The 15,000-nt window shown below is 43.7% G+C and overlaps 1 protein-coding gene across 6 annotated transcripts in view; it reads right to left on the bottom strand.

The window, feature by feature from the left end:
- Positions 1-15,000, bottom strand: part of Shab (potassium voltage-gated channel shaker cognate b) — a 578,013-nt gene that overhangs the window by 66,339 nt on the left and 496,674 nt on the right. The window lies entirely within an intron of this gene.

Here is a 15,000-nt window from a genome sequence, read left to right on the forward strand (position 1 = left end):
TATGGGAGTAGTATGTGTGTGTTGATAGGTTCTTAGTGATGATAGCAAGGGTCTAGTTAAATTTAGTGATAGTAGTCTCATTGGCAGTCGTGAATGATCAAATCGGGATTTAGAAATAAAGATGTTTGGAAAAAAAAAATCCTGTGAAAAAATCCAGGGAAAGATCCTAATTACAGACAAAAGAAAGCTTTCTAGTAACAGATATTTTTTTTCTCGATTCAGATAGTCGGTGTAGCAGTATCTATAGTTACGGGTATAGTGGAAGGACTAGACGTGTTTTCTATGAGGAATTAGGGGCCGTTTTGGTGATAAATAATCGAACAGGCGACAGAGGAGGGAATGGGGAGAGCGCTACCAAAATTGCTCAGCCACATTCCACGTTTTAACCAGTCAAGAGGAACAGTTGTCCTACGTTGGGGGGGGGGGGGTCAAGAGCTCTCTTTGTCCTGCAGATGTGGCATTGCTAACAGAAAATGCTGTCAGTGGAGGAGGAAGAAGTGTTGTCATGTCACGTCACGTGGCACGTGGCACGAGGCACGTTGCATGTGGCACGAGGCACGTGGCACGAGGTCCGCGTTTCGACCAGCCATGAATACGTAAGGAGGATAGGTAGTTCACTCAAGGGATAGGTAACTGTCGTTGACATGAAGGGTGCCAAAACATTGTGGAAGTACTCTTGGAAAAAAAGGAAGAGTCATTAATACTTACAGTATATTAATACAGAGGCAATGGCAGTAGTAGGGTTACTATTAGGTATAGTACAAGAAATAGATTAGAAATAGAAATTGTTGAAGTATCGTCCAAGAAAGAAGTTGGGTGGAAGTCGGTGAAGTAGGGATGGGAGAAGGCTGAAAGTGGATGAAGTAGAGCTGGATGAATTCTGTGAGGAGGAGATGGAGGAGGCAGAGGAGGTGGAGGGGGAGGAGGAGGCGGAGGGAGAGCCAGAGGAGGAGGAGGAGGAGGAGGAAGATGAGGAGGAAGAGGAAGAGTAGGAGGAGTAAGGGAAGGAGGAGGGAACAAAGTGGTGGTGGCAAATGGTCGTAAAAGGACCTATGTTACGTTCTCATATGGGCTAAGGGAGAAGTGTGAGGGACTTTATGGCCGAAGAGTCCTCCCTAAAAGGGCTCTCGCAGGACCGAAGTCGCGTCAGGACCTCAAGAAGTCATGAAGTTCCTGGCGACGCCTCCGGCTCTTCGAAGTGCCTTCAAGAAAGGAAATTTGTTCTTTTATTTTTAGTTTGATGTTTCCGGTAACCCGTTGTTGTTCTTCTTCGAATAGTGACCTTCAAGAACAGTAACGGGATATAAAAAAGTCGAAGTAGTGGCTTCGGGAAAGAATATTTTCTTTTTTGAGTTCGATATTTCTGGTAAAACCCATCAACGTCACGGTTGTTCTTCTTTGAATTGTCATTAAAACCTCAGGAACCTCATGGAGGTGCTAAAAATGGTCGAAGTTACTTCAGGAGCTGAAGTTTGACTGTTATTTCCCGTAAAAGCCGTTAACAGCTGACATCGTTGCATTTGTTCTTCTTCGTCTTTGAAACCGTTGGTGTTTAACGACTAAACCGCCAACGGTTTTTGGACCTAAGGAAGGATGAAGGGAAGGAGAGCAGAAGGGAAAGGGGGAAGGAGGGAAAGAAGGAAGGAAGGAGGGAAGAAAGGAGAGAAGGAAGGAAGGAAGGAGGGAAGGAAGGAGGGAAGGAAAGGAGAAAGGGAAAGAGGGAAGGAGGGAAGGAGAGATGAAGGGAAGGGGGAAGGAAGGTAGGAGGGAAGGAAGGAAGGAAAGAAGGAAGGAAGGAGGGAAGGAGGGAAGGATGGAAGGAGGGGATGGCAACTCAAAAGACGTCCTCTGCGGGAGTGGGTTTAGGCGTCCGTGTGCGTGAGACGCCTCGAGAATATTTTTGAATAATTCATTGCCTCCCCTGGAAATGGCGGACACGACGGCCTACAGGCGATGAGGAGGAGGGAAAAGTAGAAGAGGAGGAGGCAGGAGAAGAGACAAAAAAGAGGAAGGGAAGGAGGGGGGGGAAAGAGAGGGAAGATGTAGACAGTAATGAGGGGGAAAGTTGAAGACTAAGAGGAGGATAAGGGGGGAAGGGGAGAGGGAGGGAAGGAGGGAGAAAGAGAAGGAAGTACTGATAGATACAGGTAATGATGATGAGAAAGAGGGAGTAGAAGAACGAGGGGTAGATAAGGAGGTAAGACGAAATATAAATAGGAGGAAGGGAAGAAGGGAGGATGTGAGTGAGGAAGAGGAGGAGGAACCGGTAGATACAGGCAGTGAGACGTGGGGATTGGTAGACGAACAAGGGGTGGATAAAGATGTAGGAGTCAGAAGCACTCTTAGAAACACCAATATGGGTCCTATGACTAGGCTCCGGCTATCCTAGTTGTTAGATGTATACCATAATTCTCATATTCGGTTAACTTCACCTAACTCGACGATCATTTTTATCTTGTCTGGTTTAAGTGATTTTATTCAGCTGAGAAGGAGACCTCAGGAAGGCAGTTAAGAATACCTCGGTTAATCCTTTGTGTAACTAGTTTTGTATTTATTCTGTCTGTTGTCAGTAAGTGTACTAATTCAGAACACGGGTATGCCCGCTATACACTGGAATACATTCACACACACACACACACACACACACACACACACACACACACACACACACACACACACACACACACACACACACATTTTCTAGTTTATTGAATGAAGCAGGATCTTAGTCCCAGGACACGCAAGTAAAAGACAAAACATCATTGGGAGAAAAACAATTGGGGGCAGAGTGTCAGGTCGACCAAAACAAAACAGAATCAAGACGGATGCTAAGTTAAAGTGAGAGATGAGGAGGAGAGGACAGAGGAGGAAAGGAGAGGAGAGGAGAGGAGAGGAGAGGAAAGAAGAGGAGAGGAGAGGAGAGGAGAGGAGAAGAGAGGGAGAAAGGGAGGGTGAAATCAAGGAAGGCATGACCTTTGACCTTTCGGCCCTTGACGGGAGGCCGTCCAACGCTTCAGCCAGATTTCAAGGTTTGCAGACGACGATGACGTCAGCAAGAGTTCGTTACGACCGTTAAGCTCTTGGGGATGGAGGATGGGAGAGGGCGTTCACTGTAGATTCACCGCGGATGGCTTTGGGAAATATAGATCACGATTAATGAAGAGAAATAGTCCCCGGTTGTCCTGAAATAGGCATCCCTTTTCCTGCAACAAAATTAGACTGTCCTGAAATAGTCCTTATTTGTCCTTAAACATTCCTTACTTTTCCTAAAATAGCCCTCAGTTGTCCTGATAGACTCCTCGGCTGTCCTGAAAAAGGACACCGCTTTCACAAGGCCGTGTTTGTTACGGGGATCTGTCTGTGCGGGAGAGGAGGACAATGGAAGGCTGATGGCGTCGACTGGGAGTTGAGGAACGGAAGGCCCTCAGGGAACGAATTTGATGTCATATCGACCGGCGGGGTTCCATGGACTCTTCGTGAAACAGACACACAAACAGACAGGCAGACAGGTGCACACGCACACACACACACACACACACACACACACACACACACGTCACCCATACACAAACGCGTGTTCTATGTGTGCATGTGTGTATATATATAAATGTATGTTTGCTTACATACGTGATTTTATATGATATATATATATATATATATATATATATATATGTGTGTGTGTGTGTGTGTGTGTGTGTGTGTGTGTGTGTGTGTGTGTGTGTGTGTGTGTGTGTGCGTGCGTGTATATATGTATGTATGTGTGTATGCACGTGAGCTATCGTAGGTGTATCCAAAGGTTGTATAGCTGGCAAGACCATTACTCGTAGACCTAATGGGTGTAAAACAATCTTTTAGTTCCATAAATAAGGATCATCGTTCCTTTGTAAAGAAGCCGATGCGCAATTACACACGCAAAGGGACGTGTGGTCATGTCTCAGCCACAGTGTGCCTCCTTGCATAGTGTATCCTTTCTTATCTTATCTGAGAAAACCGAACTAGGGATTATATGTCTTTGGACGATGTCGTACCGGCTAGCTAACACCGCTCCCTCCCCCTCTTCCTCCTCTCCCAAGTATACATATATTATACATTCTTCGTGTCTATCTTTGTAGACAATATCCCAACAAAGGCCCTGTTCACATTAGCGGTTTGAATAGCGTGGAAACCACGGCGGTACCGTATAGTCAAAGAAAAATTCCACGATTGTGTGTGAACGCCTCCATTGACTTGTATTGTAATTGAACCGCCGCGGTTCAAACCGCTGGTGTGAACAGGGCCAAAGAGTAGGAGTCATGATTAAGGTGATCGAGGGAGAACTATGATATTTGTGACATTCTTCGTTTGAGTGGTGTGGACGTTTCCGCCGAAAACGATTTCTCTAAGTCAATATAGTTTAGACGTACAGTCGCGTCCATTCGTCTGGCTACCCCCTTTTCCCCCCCATCACTCCACTTTGTATTATACATTCTTCGTGCGTCCCGCGACCTGCAAAGTTCTTTCATCTCGCAGCATTGATCGAGGTGGTACTCCAAACGCAACTTCTGTGCTTGCGTGAGGCGATGAAGACGTGGCATCACGAACTGTTCTTCACTTTCGAGAACTCGATGATAACCGAAGCACTGAAGTCGTATTGTCTGTTTGCAGCAAAGAGGAAGGAGGAGGAAGAATTACGGGAATGCATGTGTCCATTCCTTAATCCATAAAGGTGTGATTATTAGTTTACAACAACCAATGGCGGGTGACGCGAGTCCTACTACCTGGCATCCTATTTGGGTTAAAGCGTTGGTTGTAGCTTCGGTTAAATTAATGATCAGCTTCGCGCTTTACAGCTCGTAGCAAAACAACCCTATTCAAGAACAAATAATTCATGTTCTAGACAATCGTTTGAGGATCTTCATTGAGCCACGAACGATAATCATTGAACGATAATCGTACCGAGGAAAACGTATCTTTAGCTAATCATTATGTGCTTGCTGGTGGTGTCAAGATGCCAGATATTACCAGAGATCTAATTACATCTATTGAGTAAGTAATGGATACATGCAGACGCTTTCCGTAGTTCCTCTGGGCTCCTTCTGGTCTCTGTTCTTTCATTCTGACACGGCACAAGCCTCGCCATTTCCAGTCTTTAACCTTCTTTCATGTTATAATTGACTTCCAGTCTCATCTCGAGTGATTTTCTCAGAGAACGTGAGATTGTGATGACCTGCGTTCGCTTCGACCGCGTGAAGATTTTTTTTGACTATTATTAATCTATTTATTTATTTCATAGTTTATTTATTTATTCAGGGGGGTGGATGTATCACTTGGTTGGCTACCTTTACCATCCTTGTAAGTGGGAAGAGGTCTTTTGGTATACAGACAAATACTTTACTTATCTATGGTGATTTCCAGGAATTTATAACAACCCAGATCTTAAGCTAGCGGTGGTCCATACGTGAAGAAGGGGTAAGGGCTTGGGTTGGATGGGAGAAGAGAAGTAAGATGCTTGGGATGGAGAGGGGAAGAAAGGGGAGGAGAGGGAAAGGGGAAAGCGTACAGCGGGAAAGCTGATGAACTTCCTGAGGACAAGTGGGTGGAATTTGGGAGCGAAAGAGGAAGAAAAACGAGACAAACAGGACGCTGAGGAAAGAAAGAAGAAAAGTGTGGCCCGATAAGGTTTCCTTAACGCGGTAGGGAGGTTGGGAAGGGAGAGAGGGAGGTAGGGGAAGGGCAAAGAAGACGTTGGGGGAAGAAGGAAGCCGCTGTTGAATTGAAATAAAATGCAGGAAGAAGAGGAATCGTTCTCGATCTCTTCCGGGGACTCGTCCTAAAGGCGGACGGAAAGGCGACGCATATATATATATATATATATATATATATATATATATATATATATATATATACATATATATACATACATATATATATATATCCACATATACATATATATACATATACATATATATATATATATATATATCCACACACACACACACACACACACACACACACACACACACACACACACACACACACACACACACACACACAACCTGGCTGTTGTAGGTCGGATCCCAGAAAGTGATTTAAACTAATCTAGTTTATTTTCTAGAAGGAGAACTTTTACTGCTTGGGCTAGTTACAAGTTGTGTCATCTAGGTTAGTTTAGAGGTTTAGCTCGTTTGATGTGGGTCTTCCTTGGCTAGTTTTGGCTTAGTGTGTTCTGGAGGTACAGAGAGTCTAGGGGGAAGAGAAAAGTTTGATCTTGTCAGCGGTGGATGGAGGAAAGGAGGGGAAAGGTGACGGGAGCGGGGAGGGAGGAATGGGAGTGAGGGAGTGGAGGAAGAGTAGTGAGGAGCCTACGCCAGGAGGCGCTGAGCAGCTGCGGCCGAAGTCGTCACCTTTGACCTATTATGCGCTTTAGGGACTGTTGGGCCAGGTAACAAACAGTCACTGCTGGGAATCTGAGAGGAGTGCGGGATTCGAACCCACAACTAAGTAAATGCGAGACCAGTAGAAGGTAGAATGATGGAGGAGATAGAGATGAGGAGAGAAACGTAAGATGGAGGAGGGAGATGATGAAATAAAGGAAAGTCTTTGGCAGAAGGCGAAAGGACCACAGGGCGGAGCTAATGGGGCATATGACGTCATAACGCGCGAATATGTGATTGGTGAATAGCGGTGACGTCATAACGCGCGATGATGTGATTGGTGAATAGCGGTGACGTCATAACGCGCGAGGATGTGATTGGTGAATAGCGGTGACGTCATAACGCGCGAAGATGTGATTGGTGAATAGCGGTGACGTCATAACGCGCGATTGATGTGATTTGTGAATAGTGGTGACGTCATAACGCGCAAGGATGTGATTGGTGAATAGGAATGACGTCAAGACGCGCGAAGATGTGATTGGTGAGTAGTGGTGACGTCATAAAGTGCGAAAATCTAATTGGTGAATAATAGGATTAAAAAACAAACAAAAACAAAATAAAACGAGGGTTCATGAATGTGTTTTTTCCGATATACTTTATACTCGAACGACATTGTACGATCAATTACAAAAGTCTTAACCAGATTATAATAATAGATAAGCATATAATGTTTCTGTGGCTGAATGCTTTTATTAGTGTTTCTATACAACAAATACCCTTCACAGTAAGTTAAATGTTATGCAGAAAATAAATATAAAATGATGTAGTTATTGGTGGTGTAGATTAAAACAGCTCATCGAGAGAATTAAGAGAACTGACAAGAAATATTTACAGTGATCTATGTACAATGACGTCATAATGTGCCGCAGTGACACGCACTGTGACGTCACACGTGTCCCTTCCCATTCGTGACGTCACAGATAGGACACGCGCCCAGCGACATGTGGTGATTAGCCTACGTCTACTTCAAACTGTGACGCAAATGAATGACGCAATCAAAACAAAGCATTGTTTGTGCACGTAACACAGTCAGTAGAACAATCGAACCAGTTTACCATCTTAAACCAGTTATCCAACCCTTTCCATAGTTAAACAAGACAACTCAGTTAGGCTCTAATCCTAAAACTGAGGGAGTCGGATTCCTTATTTCACGTCAAAGTGGACTGGTAATAGGTTCAAGACGATAAACTGAGACTTAGATTCTTTACTCAGTTGTGCCGTAATCATTTGGTGATAGTTTAGTGTGCGGTTACGCTAAGCTAAAAGCATTTTACCTCCATGTAGATAACCGCTCGTCCAGCGCGATGGTGATTCTCAAGCTACGAAAAAAAAAATCACTGCATAGCAGAAAAAAACTAGATTAGTTAACTTATGTTTGTTTTACTCTATACAGAAAGAAATGCCCGTATAAGTACTAGCGTTATTGGGAGTTGCGTGCAGTGTGTGGAGTTGTACATGTGTGTATAAGTGTACAGTACATTCATTTCAGTCTTCTGTGGATGAAAGGTACATGAATGCAACATATACATATAAGGAGATAAACGAATACGTTTTTACATGTATATACGTGTAAATGTAATAACATCCATGTATTTTTAAGGATTATATGTTCACGTGCACACACGTACATACGCACACACACACACACACACACACACACACACACACACACAATATGCATGAATGTACATCACATTTACGTGTATATACATATGATAACTGCCTTGATATGTTTTTTTTTTGCAAATGAGTGTTCTACGGTAGATGCGAGAATCAACGAACACTACGATGTGCAGTCGGCTTCACTCGTAAGTACTACAGCTGCTAGCGTCTTTTGCGTGGACCGTATTTGTTGAGGTCGTATACTTACAGTGCTCGTAAATTTGCGAGGTCGTACGGTGCTCGTTTATGTCGTGAACCTACGACCCAACGAGATACGAGATTCCTAGAAGACGTCAAGCAGTGTGGTACCTACGAGTGCATTTTGACGCCAGAATTGCTGATGACGATTTGTCTTAACGTCGCGAACTACTCCTATTAGGAGACTAGGACGGTGCCCCTTACAGAGGACTTTGTAACGTGGAATTTAATGAACCATGCCCTTGGTCCAACTCGCTGGAGGCAAGTTTCGAACTGCCGTGACTTCGACCTCCGCCGCAAGTAACGACGCTCTAAACCGCTCGGTCAGTGTTGAATTAGTTTTACGCCCTTTCTACGACGAGAACTACAATAAAGACGAGGAACAGATACGAGATATGGATGCGCCTTGTAGTCACTCGGGATTCCCTTCACCTCTACTGTATTTGTATTATTACAGATAAATACAGTACGTGTCTACTCGGGTCCAGATGTATTATGTAAACGTTTATTAGAAAGAAACATAAACGTTTTGGAAACTGTACAGAGTTTATCGCCCTACAAACATCTTGTTCAGTGTGTTCAAGTGTTATTTGTGCATTGTTCAAGAATAGTGACGAGAAGAGAACGTTAAGGGAAGAAGGTCTCGTAGTCCTATCAACTTGGAGATAATTCAAGTGATTGAATATTAAGTAAAGAAAGGGGCAGTGCGCATGTATGCAAACACATGCAAGCACAAATATATGAATACACACACACACACACACACACACACACACACACACACACACACACACACACACACACATATATATATATATATATCTATATATATATATATATATATATGTGTGTGTGTGTGTGTGTGTGTGTGTGTGTGTGTGTGTGTGTGTGTGTGTGTGTGTGTGTGCGCGCAGAGAGTGAGAGAGGAAGCAAGAGAAAGAAGAAAAAGACAGAGGAAATAAAACTTGTCTGGGGATCACTAGCTAGGTTCTAGTTTGCCCAGTATTCGAGTATCTTGCATGAAACTTATTTGCCTAAAGAATGAATTCATTTTTTTCTCTAAATGAAATTATTTAAGTTCCTGATTTCATAAGTAAAATATTTCGTCCAATCGCAATACAACGATATCGTGAAAATAATTTCTGATTTCTATATTTTTGTATATAATTTTCGTTCATTATGACGTTATTGATGACATGGTATTCATGTTTTTTATATCTTAAACGAACGCAAAATCAATAAACCAATTAGATGAATTTCTCGAAGGTTTTGGTTTGTCCGTGGTAAATCTAATTCAAGTCTTCTTCAGCCTGAAGTGTGGTTTATTAATAGGTCACGTGGTTTCAGTAGCCTTCTTCATTCTTTGTCATTTCACAAAATAGCTTGACTATTCTCCTCTGTATAAGATGAATGGCGTCTATTGCTACTATAAAGTTGGAAAAGAACAATCATTCGCTTTCGTTTCTGCACGAAGAAATGTTTATTTCGATAATTTAAGAGCACTGAGTATGATGAGTGACTGTTAATATAAACTAACAACTGTTAGTGAAAAGTAATAACAAATGTCTAAACTTAATACAGGTAAGGCCAACATTATTTTCGTCTTGTTCTTGTATTGTCTCAACGGCGTTGTGATCGATGAGGAGTGCGTGATGGAGCTTACCCGCTTTCATGGGGAACGACTTACGTGACTTTTAGCTCGCGTGCGCACCACGTGGCCTTCGTGGCACGTGGCACATGGCACGTGGCATATGGCACGTGGCACGTGGCCTTCACCCCAGGCCAAAGACGTGCTTGCTCGAGTTTGCATGCTTGCTGACGTGTCGCCGGTGGGTATGATAACTATCTTTGGTACTCGGTTATTGACACGCTGGGTCTTAGTGTTTTTGTTAGTGGTTTGCGGGCAGAAATCTCACTGAAGGTGTTATCCCACTGGGCAAATTTTCCTTCGACTGTTGGAACAGATTTACAGACCGCAGCTCTCGGTAAAGAAGCTAATGTGATGGAGGAAAATAATTTCCCTCCAACATATCAAATGTCTAAGTAAATTGTTGAGAAAACATAATAGTTTGTCATTGTGATTTTACGGCGGAAATAAAAAAGCTGAAGATGAGTGGTATCGTCGATTAATTGGAGGTTGGAGGTAAGATAGCTCAGTGTGATAACCCCCTTTGGTTTTCTTTTCAGTAAATCATTGCATGATTAATATCGATAGTCAACACATTTAGGCTCCAATTGTTTGTTCTTTATATTACATTTCTTAGCTTATTTAATCTGATTTTATTTAAATTATGTTCTTGTTTTATCTAAACTTAACGCATTTGAGTCAAATCTGAAATATGTATTTTTTTTGTGCAAATTTTTGGCACTGTTTGCTGATGGCTATTCCCGAAGTCTGTTTGAGAACTTCGCAGTTTTTGCTTTGAGTTCGAACATCATACGATTTTTTTTCTTTCGTCATTTTTTTCTTAAGGCCTCGTAAGGTGCAGGAGGGGATGGAGGAGGACCAAGAAATGGCTGAAGGTTTTTTTGACCTTGGAGAGCGCTGGCCAGGAAAGAGGAGAGTCGCTCTGCTAAAAGGTCAGCGTGGAATTTGAAGGTCAGGATAGGTCACCCGGGCCGATATTGCTCTTTCAGCGTATGGAGGAGGAGGTGGAGGAGGAGATGGAGGAGGTGGAGGAGGAGGTGGAGGTGGAGGTAAAGGTGGCGGAGGAGGAGAAGGAAGAGGATGAGGAGATCAAACGAGATCAATTACTGAAACAGAAGAGGACGAGATGTAGAGACGAAGAAGAGGTGGAGGAGGAGGAGGAGGAGGAGGAGGAGGAGATCAAACGGGATCAATTACGGAAACAGAAGAGGACGAGAAGTGGAGATGAAGAAGAGGGGGAAGAAGAAGAGGAGGAGGAAGAGGAGGAGGAGGAAGAGGAGGCATGGAGAACCTAAGTGGTGGAGAACAGCAGGCGGGGACAGGGAGACATGACCAAAGGGCGTATATCTCCTTTCCGCCGCATTTTGTGCTTTATTCTGGTTGACGTCAATTTATTTTATTCGACTCAGGACCTCTTTGTCACGAAAAGGCTATGTGGAGTTACAAGAGTCTGAGGAGTGGGAGGAGTCTGAGGAGTGGGAGGAGTCTGAGGAGTGAGAGGAGTGGGAGGAGTGAGAGGAGTGGGGAAGGGGATTCCAGACGAAAAGGGGAAAGAGAGGATCCTCCGAAGATATTTTTATGGCCTACGGTGTACCGGCGTTTCTATCCTTGTGGTGGAGATCACGGTGGGGAAGGAGGTTCATACCGGAGCACAGCGTTCGGAAAGAGGTAGGGAGATCAAAGCGGAGGAAAGGGAGGAAATGGAGGGCGAGGTGGAGGAAAAAGATCAAGATGAGGAGAAGGGGAAGGGTATGGGTGAGGAAGAATGATATGTATGTGTATGTGTATGTATATATATATATATATATATATATACACATATATATATATATATATATATATATATATATATATATATATATATTTATTATACACACACACGAGTATATCTACAAGCTCAAGGTTGGGAGGAGAAAGCCCACAACACAAGTGTGGAGGCATGGCGGGTCACAGGGAGGGATAAAGGAGCGGCGTCAACGCGGGTGGAATCCGGAAGTTGAGGGAGCCGACACGAAACGAGGTCTAAATGGCTCAGAAGTCCGAGAACCTCGAGAAGGAAGAACTTGGCCATGGGAAGAAGAGCGTAAACGAAAAGAAACGGGTTTTGGAATCTGGTTGTAGTGGAAGGGGATGAAAGGGAAGTGAACTGGCGCATGGATCACAAGGAGGCAAAGGGCCTCGATGGAAGGGACATAAGAAGGAGTGGAAGAGAAGAGGGGGAGGGGGGCGGGAAGGGGAGAGGCCGGAAGGGCGAAGGGGGGGGGAATGAGGTATAAGTACCCATGGCTCTTCTTGTTCAGCTTTCCTCGGGCAGTCTTCAAGAGCAAAGTAGAAGGTTCTCCACTTCTGAAACTCTTTCCATACAAGGAAGAATAAATTTGTCTTTTGTTTCATGCGTGCATATAGATGTGTTTGCCTTATTTCATGTAGATGAATTATGCAGGACTTGGGCAAGGGAGATTATGTGTTTTTTCTTCCCTAAAAGCTCAGCTTTTCACTGTAATATGTGTGTATGTGTGTGTGTGTGTGTGTGTGTGTGTGTGTGTGTGTGTGTGTGTGTGTGTGTGTGTGTGTGTGTGTGTGTGTGTGTGTGTGTGTGTGTGTGTGTGTTTGTGAAGGCCTGGAAGTCCAGGACGTAGTAAAGGAAATCTATATTTCTATTTACATAATCCATCTTGAGGCTTTTTGAGTCACGCGCAGTTCGAGGGTTATTGCACGTTCGGTTTTTGTCGCCTCGAAGGGTCGGTTTTTGTCGTCTGGAGCCGACGCTCCTCGTTCGAGCACGTCCCACTCGATACGGAAGAAATTCTCACTGTAGCTCGCCGGCGCCATGGTGTCCATAATATTATGGAGCCCGCGAGAGCTCGCCAGAGATTTTTTTTTTATCTAATTATTTATTCATCTTTATATTTATCTTATACTTTGTTTATTTTATATTTATGTTTTATATCATTATCTTATTATATTCATTATTTTTATTTCTGATTTTATTTATTCTACATTTACACTGATTTATTTACCGGTATTTATTTTTCCTTTGGCGTCCGCCATTGTATATACAATGACGAAAGTGGTCCGCAACTTACAAAAGTTTGGGAACCACTGGTCTACGGGATATTGTGGAGAGAACTCGTGGAGTCCATAGTTCAAATGTCAGTAGTGTTAATAGAACCATAGTCTGAAGTGAGGGGAACTGTATGGTTTTCCTGAGTTGTGGGACGGAGAGGAACATGGCCGACGTTCCTCGAGATTATAATTTTTTTTTTTTCTAAATTCTTCTTGGTTGCCACTGTACTATAGCTTGAGGTCGTAAGGCGTCACAGAACCAACGGGGAATTTCGTTATTTTTCGGAAAAAAGAAAAGAATAAAAAAATGTTTCGTTCATTGAAAGTCACGTAACGTCATTCCAACCTCCAAGTCACGATCTTCCGTCCGGTGGAAGAAGCTCCCAGAAAAAAAAAAAAAAAAATCAACAGCTTCAAGTTTACAAACTGAAAGGAAGTGCAGTCTGTGCTAATGATTGGCTCAGAACGCTTGAAGTCATACAATTTATCACTAACTCGATCATGACTTAGTCTCAGTGGTCACTGACGGGTCGTTGATGTCTTGAATGAGCAAAGTCTCCGAGTCTGAGAGCTTCGTTAAGGGATTTCGAATTCAGGGCAAGAGGGAATTCAGTCACAGTGAACATAAATCAGGAACAAGTCACATGGATCATTTAAGTAAATATACATCGTCGTAGAAGAATATCATCGTCAGACAAAAGTTGATTTGGTTTTAGAAGCAAAAAAATATGAAGAAGTTAATACATGTGAGTTTGGTGGAATTTTAGAAAATGTGAACGTTGCTGGATGGTGTGGTTTTTTATATTCTAGTTATTTATCTATTTATGTTTAGAATTTGCACAAGTGCGAAAGCTGTGGAAGAAGGAACTTGCTCAAAAGAAGAGAATGTGGAAGTTGTAGATGTTCTGGTTGGAAAAGAGAGAAAGACAGAAAGAGAGAGAAACAGGAAGAAGGGGAGGAAGAGGAGGAGAAGGAAGAGGAGGTGGAGGAGGGGAAGGAGGAGGAGAAGAAGGAGGAGAAGGAGGAGAAGGAAGAGGAGAAAGGGGGGAGGAAGAGGAGGAGGAAAAGGAGGAGGAGGAGGAGGAGGAGGAGAAAGGGGGAAAGGGGGAAGGGGAGGAGGAGGAGGAGGAGAACAAGGAGGAGAAGGAAGAGGAGGACAAGGAGGAGGAGGAGGAGAATCTCAAACCCCTCAAAACGGTGACGGCCTTCATAGATCTTTGATGTAAAAGACTCCTGAGGATTTTGTTCAGTTGATGTCTGGACCCGGCCTGGAATGGGTCGTCCATGGGTCGAGACCCTGGTTCCTACCCTCATACTGAATAAAATCTCTTGGAATCTGCCACAAAGAGGAGCGCCATCGTATTGTACGGGTTAAGGAGATTCGTCAAGATCACTTTGGGCGAAGAGGAACAAAGGGTTTTGGAAATGGGTCAAAGGCGAAGAAGACCATTGCGTCCCCCCCGTAAAAAAAAAAAAAAAAGAGAGAGGAGAAGTAGGGCACAAAACACACGCATTCAATCAAACGCACGCGCACGCACACACACACGCACAGACACACACATACACACACACGCACACACACACACACACACGCACACACACACACACACACACACACACACATACACACACACACACACTCACACACGCGCACACGCACACACACACGCACGCACGCACATACACACACACACATACACACGCATACTTACGTACACGTGCACGTACACGCACACATACACATACACGTACACGTACACGCACACACACACACACACACACACACACACACACACACACACACACACACACACACACACACAGATAGAGGGAGAGAAGGGGAGGAAAAGAGAGAAGGGGGACACAGGAAGAGGGAATAGATAGACAGAGAGGAAAACAAATATATATTTCATAGTGTTTCAGTACTGCATAGAAATAAGATAGCGACGAAAGTGCAGATATTTGCGGAGATGCAAAAGAATTGGAAGGCACAATTGTCCGAAAGTTCTGGGA

This window comes from Oratosquilla oratoria, chromosome 27, assembly GCF_046742065.1.
Source record: "Oratosquilla oratoria isolate Oo_2021 chromosome 27, ASM4674206v1, whole genome shotgun sequence".
In the NCBI taxonomy this organism is placed as follows: Eukaryota; Metazoa; Arthropoda; class Malacostraca; order Stomatopoda; family Squillidae; genus Oratosquilla; species Oratosquilla oratoria.